We start from the raw sequence: 6989 nt of genomic DNA, 5'->3' as shown, positions 1-6989 counted from the left end.
TAATGTTTATAAAGCACTTTATGCACCTTTAGCCTTGTATGATTCTGTGCAATATTTAAGTGCCCCTTGCTGGATAGCTCTTTCTAGTGACCAATGCCTTGCCCAGAGTGGGTCACACTTTGTGCACTAGGGCCCCTTACTGCCCCAGATCTCCCAGAGTCTTACTCTGTCCAGCTCTTAGCCTATGAACCAGGTGCTTGAAGGAGCTCCAATGCTGTGTAGAAATCCCTTCTGACTTGTAATTCTGGCAACTATTGAAAAGTGTTTTTCAGCCTTTTGGTGATGGGGTGTTTTTACTTAAGGTCTGGCAATAAAAAAACCTGTCTAATATTGGTGTGCTGGACAGCTTGGTGTTGCTTCTTGACTATTTAATGGGCTCCATTTGGGGGGCATGCAACCTGGGGGTGTGGAGGGAAGGTGGGTGGAAGAAAGGGAAGGGGTCCCCAAAATGCCTTGAGCAGACTCCACAAGTCTTCAAAGAGACTACTGGACTCACTTGTGTTTTATATGTAAGGCTTTAATAATTTAAAACCTCCTTTGCTGTCAAGATGGGAGCCAGAGGAGTTCTCAATATGAGTTCATACAAAATACAGTTACAAGAGTGGATAAGGCAAAAGATCAAGTCAACAAACAGGCATATTAAAGCAATTTATCTGAAAATGGGTTTTAAAACATTCTTGAAATAATATATAAAATATTATATAAATATATTATTATTATTATTGATACAATGCAACACAATGTTAACACTCATCGGCCCAGACAAATAGAAATCTTTGCCTGCTGGCACAAGGAAAGTAAATTTTGATATCCTTTCCCACCAATGAAACCAAGGCAATTCTCTTCCATTAACATCATCTGCCCAACACCCCTGTGAGGTAGATCAGTCTGAGCTAATTCAGCACCACCCAGTTCATTTCCTGGACCTTAGAGGGGCCATTCTCCCATAAAACTTCAATAACCACCCCCTCCCACAGACTTATTTTCCCCAGCCTTTACTACAGGGTCTTATCCCTTAATCTGAAAGTCCTTACATTCTGTTCCCCTCTTTGGTGCACAGTGACAGTGCCTTGTGGAAGGAGAGTCCCAATCCCAAAGCTAGAGAAGAACAAAAGGCCCACCTAGGCCCAGCCAGTTTGGCCAGTGCTTAGGTTTCCTGGCAAGATAAACCCCAAACACCAATGCTTGGGAAGCCCACAAGGAACCTAGGATTGCAACCGCACCCTCCCTCTTCCATTTCCCCAGCCTTTTTATGCAAGGCAAATTTTATCCATCATGACTAGTGGCCAGTCAAAGCCCTATACTCCTTCCATTTGTCCAATATATATACTCCTTGAAGATCATCCAAACTGGTGGCTACCTCTAAAGCTTGTGGCAAGGAATTCTACACCTTAACAATGTTTTATGTGTAAAGATCTGCCTTTAATTCCCCCACCCATTCCAAATTTGTAGAGAACCCCAGGATCAGAGTTTAGGAAGAGGAAGTAAAGCCTTTCCCTAGACACCTTCTTGGTCTTGGGATGAGCTCAAATACACAATCAACTTGACTATACAGAGAGGCAAGGTATAACAACAATATGGGGAGGGGGTGAATGGCTGTACACAAATCAACTTTGAGGCAGGGTAAAGGTCAGATTAATGAATCAATGAACACAACTCTCCTTGAGTAGGTCCATCCTATCTCGCATCAGAAGGCTTTTTGCAGGTATATAGCTCTTTATGGTGGCCAGAGCCTTGCCTGGGAGGCAGAATAGAAGTGTGTAGCCCCACAGAAAAAATAGTAAAAAAGAATTTTTGTATGTTTTTCCTGAATTACACTAAAATAAAATATTCTATAGTTGTTCTTTCTTTTTTCCAAATTTTCCTGGGTTTTTTTTTCCTTTCTTCATTTTTTCCTGCCTCAGGAGTCACTGTCTGCGCATTAGGATCCCTTTTGCTCAGCCTGGCAGATCCCCTGAGCAGCTGATGGCTCAAAGTCTTTGGTATTATATACTGGTTGTTTGCACACACACACTGCCCCAGATCTCCCAGAGTCAGGGGTGTGTGTGTGTCCGTTACAAATTCATGGGGTCTGGGTCTTTATAGACTCACAATGTGGGTACAAGAAATGCTCTGGGGGCTCCTCCTCAAATGTATGGGCAGGGTTTGCAGCCCATGTTTTCTATTCTTTGCCACCTCCAGGGAACCCATGGCTGATCATGAAGAAGGGGCCTTACTTAAATGAAGATGATTTTGCTGCCACTTCAATGGTGAATAGAAGAACCCCCAAAGAGTACTATTGCATGTTTGAAAGGAGTCAGATGACTTATTTGATGCACTTATGCTCAACATACCATCAGCATCAGTGCTCCCCAGCTCCGGCTGCCTTGCTGGATAGTACTGGCAAGAGCAATTCATGTGCTCTTGGTCTCTCTTGAGTCACAATATGGGTACAAGGTATACTCTGTAATGCACATCCCCACATGCATGATGGGTAGGATCTGCAACTCTCCAAGAGGATTCTACTATTCCAAGTTCTTCTTGATAGCTTTTTACTAATGAATGTGCTAACACATTGCCAGGTAAGTCAAAGGGGAGGTGGAGGGCCCCTAGTCAGTTGGTGGCCAGGACAAATTGTCCTTCACCCATTCCCAAAGCTGTGCTTCAATGGACGCTACTGTTTTCTTTTTCTATCTGTTCTTTTGCATGTCCTCCCAGTTCTTTTTCTGAAGCCATGGCTATAAACCCCAAGAGAGCAGCATCTAGGATGTCCTCTTTTAGGAAGAACTTCTCTGATCCTCTTGTTTGGAAACTTTGAGATCATGGCTGACAACTACCTCCATGACCTGTCTTCAGGAGGTCAATTCAGAAGTACAACTGCCATGACTGTCTGCTGTAACTGCTCTCAAAACTTGCTGCCTTCCAAAAGAAGCATTTTCCAAGACATTTGCAACCAAGTATTGCCAGTTCCCGAGCCAGGGGCATCAAGAACAGACCCCCCCCAGCCAGTGCTCCCAAAGGCTGTGGGTCTATTCACACCTCTGCTCAGCTCTTAGCCTGTGAACCAGGTGCAACTTCTCTGCTGTGTAGAAATTCCTTGGTGATGCTTGCTGTGTGCCCATGGATGAGGTCTTTGGCATTGACTTGTCAGGGTTTGAACCCATCCCTGCCCCAGTGCCAAGTGGCAGGAAGCCCAGTCCTGGCGACATGGACCGAGAGATGATGGAAGACCCTCAGCCACCCGCTGTGCCTTTTCCGGATGTGAACAGCAGCTTGGCTGATCTTGAGCACTTTGTGAAACTCTTCATTAACCCACAATAAGCTCCTTTGCAGTCCTTTGGATCCCTCAGACTTCAGTAGCATATATTCCATTTCAACATATCCATATCCATTGCAAGGAAGAGAAAGGAGACATTGGCATTCCTACTAATCTCTAGGACAAGGTCCTTCAGTCATACTGTTTGCAGTATACCAGGACCAGCTTCTGTAACGATTGCCATTTATCTTCTCCATGTTGAGTAGAAGGCTGGGATGAACATCTGCCATTGTTGCTTAATCATATTTTCTTCAGGCAGGAATGGAGGGATCTGTCACAGATTGGGTGCAAAGCAACAGAATAACAAGAAGGTCTCAGAGATTGGAACCTGTAATCCAAAATGATAGGATTAGAGATAAGATGCTCATGGTGTTAATGCCCCCTCTTTGAGGGGAAAGATTAAAACTGAATAAAAGCCAGCTGCAGAAATAAAACAGTTTGAGACTGCTTTAACTGCCTTGGGTCAGTGCTAGAGAATCCTGGGAATTGTAGTTTATTGTGACACCAGAGCTCTGAGAAGCCTAAACCTCTCACAAAACTGGAGCCACCTGGATTCCCTAGCAATGAGCCAGGGCAGTTAAAACAGTCTCAAAGCAGATTATTTCTGCAGTGCGTTTGTTTTGGACCCAAGTCTCCAAAAGGTGAAGTCAAAGGCATCCAAATTTTTTTGTGGGTTTTTCAGGCTATGTGGCCATGTTCTAGAAGAGTTTATTCTGGACATTTCACCCGCATCTGTGGCTGGCATCTTCAGATTATACTCTTCTAGAACATGGCCACATAGCCCCAAACACTCACAAAAAACTCTACAAAAGGTTATGCAACAACAACTTTTTTCACACAGTCTCAGAGGTGCTACAAGATCCCTTTGCAGACTAACAGTCCTTCAGCAGAGTTCACAAAGGAAAGCATTGGATATCTGGGGTCCCTCTGAGATGGGCTTCGGCAAAAGAAAGCAAACTAGAAACACTGACATTCACTTCACTAGCTCCATTGAGAACATGTCTCCATTTTTTGCCTAAACCCTAACTAAATAAGATTTTAAGTAAAGAAATTGCTCAGCAGAGCAGCCACTTACCATCTCGAGAAAGGAAGAAGAGTGAGAGCAAGAGAGGGAGCCATTGAGGGAGCTTTTATGAGGCCACAGAGACACCTGGAAGCTTCTGTGGTCACATGGCCAGGTTGCTCAGGTGCCTGCACACCTGGATCATCATGCGCTCCAGCTGGTGATGATGGAGCAAATGGGGAAGTTCTAGAGAACCACTATGTACGGGGGAGAAGCATGCAGGAAACCCTTTACTGCCCAGAGCCCCATAGCTGTCATAGCAAATGGGAGGAGGATGTGGAGAGAGGAGGCTTCATGGGACAGTGTTTCTCATCATTTTCTATGAATTTGTAGGGTGGGGGCAGTATATGTGTGTGTAGACACCAGCCTGGAGTTCAGGGCTCCTGGAGGTTGGGTCCAATAGCAACCCCTGCCAGGGGAGTACATCCCAGATGTTGGCTTCCTCCTCTGGGTTTCCTTAAGAGAAAGAGCTGGGATTGTCTTCTTCAGCTGGAGGTTTAGGGCTAGATCCATTTGGATGTGGGCCCAGGCAGGATCTGGCTGAGGATCTTCTCCCAACAGAGGAGCACTGGCTGGGGGACTGAATCTTGAGTTAGCTCAGCCTGATCTACCTCACAAGGATGTTGTGTAGATGATGTTAGTGGAAGAGAATTGCATTGGGTTCATTAGAGGAAAAGTAGCATATCAAGATGACCTCCCATCCCTCTCCAGGCTTTCCTTCTGCCAGGAGGCAAAGATTTCTGTTTGTCTGGGCCTATGAGTGTTAACTATTTGGTGTGTTGTGTGTATTTTTTTCACTATTCTAATTCTGTCAGTATCATTTTAAGAATGTTTTAAAACCCATTTTCAGATAATTGCTTTAACGTGCTTGTTTCTTGAATTGATCTTAAAACGTTTGTATTCTCCACCCTTTATATCTGCTCATATTGTGAACCCTCTCTGGCTCCCATCTTGACAGCAAAGGTTTTAAATTAAAGCCTTACATAAAAACCCAAAAGTGAGTCCAGTGTCCCCTTTAAAGACTCCCTCCCCACACCCCCAGGTTGCATGTCCCAAAGATGGAGCCCATTAAAGAGTTAAGTAGTGATGTGCCGCACACTGATATTAGACCAAGCCTTTTTATTGTCAGATCTTAAAGTAAAACATTCCCATCATCAGAAGGCTGAAAAACATTTGTCAGTAGTTGCCAGAATTGCAAGTCAGAAGGAATTTCTACACAGGACAGAAACAGCACCAAGTGCCTGGTTCACAGTCTTAAGAGCTGAGCCTAGCAAGACTGGGAGATTTGGGGCAGTAAGGGGCCCTAATGCACAGAGAGTGATTCCTGCCCCACTCTGTGCAAGGCATTGGCCACCAGAAAGAGGCACGAAGGCTAAGGGTACATAAAGTGCTTTATAAACATTAGCATTTTAGCATTTCTACACCCCCTGGTTGCATGTCCTAAAGATGGAGCCCAGCAAATAGCTAGGAAGTAACACCAAGATCTCCAGCACACAGATATTAGACAAAGTCTTTTTATTGTCAGACACTGAGAAAAAACATCCCACCATCAGAAGGCTTTAAAGCACTTATAGTTCCCAGGACTACAATAAGCATCAGAAGGAATTTGATACATCAGAGAAAGTGCATCAAGCACCTGGTTCACAGGGTAAGCGTTGAGCAGAGCAAGACTTTGGGAGATCTGTGGCAATGTGTGCAACAACCATTATAAATAACACTGAAGACTTTTGGCCCATCGGCTGCTCAATGGACCTGCTGAGCAAAAGGGGCCCTAGTGCATGGGCAGTGACTCTTGCCTCCCTGGCAAGGCTTTGGCCACCAGAAAGAGCTATCCTCCTGCAAGAGGCACTTAAATATTGCACAGAAGCGTGGCTAAAGTGCCTTATAAACAGGTTCTGAAATAAGTTATGGGGGAGAGAGGGAGATGTAAAGGGTGGGGAGTTACCTAAGGCCAGGCTGACTCCATCCTAGGTGCCCAACCAATGAAATGTTCCACTAGAAAAGGGCAGGAGTGTTGTGACTCTACAGATATTGTTGGACTGCAACTCCCAGCGTTCGTCATCCCGAACAATGCAGTCCAACAACATATGGAGATCTGCCCTTGTCCTACAGAGTTGTAGGGATGCTTGTGCCTCCCTTCCTTCCCAATGAAGAAGAGTATATTGTACATGGAGAAAAGAAGTCCAAGGGATCCAAAAAGATGGAAGGGAGCTCACTGTGGGCTGATGAGGAGGTCCACAAAGTGCTCAAGCTCAGACAAGCCGCTGTCCATGTCCAAAAAAGGCACAGCGGGTGGCTGAGGGTCTTCCATCATGTCCTGGTCCATGTAGCCAGGACTGGGCTGCCCATCGCTTGGCACTGGAGCTGGAATGGGTTCAAATCCCGAAATGTCAATGCCAAGGACTTCATCTAATGGCTGGTGGCTTCCGGCAGCCTGGAGTTCAGGGCTTGTGGAGGATGGGTCCCACAGCAACCCATCGCAGGCGAGGACATCCCAGAGGTTGGCCTCCTCTTCTTGGTCTCCTGAAGAGCTGGGATTGTCTGCTTCATCTAGAGGCATGGGGCTGGACCCACTTGGATGGGGGCCCATGTCTGGCTGAGGCTCCTCTCCCAAAGGGCGGTCCTGATCCA

This window comes from Sceloporus occidentalis, unplaced genomic scaffold (genome assembly GCF_023333645.1).
Source record: "Sceloporus occidentalis isolate IW3139 unplaced genomic scaffold, rSceOcc1.0.p SCAF_13, whole genome shotgun sequence".
In the NCBI taxonomy this organism is placed as follows: Eukaryota; Metazoa; Chordata; class Lepidosauria; order Squamata; family Phrynosomatidae; genus Sceloporus; species Sceloporus occidentalis.
This window is presented reverse-complemented; position numbering follows the sequence as displayed.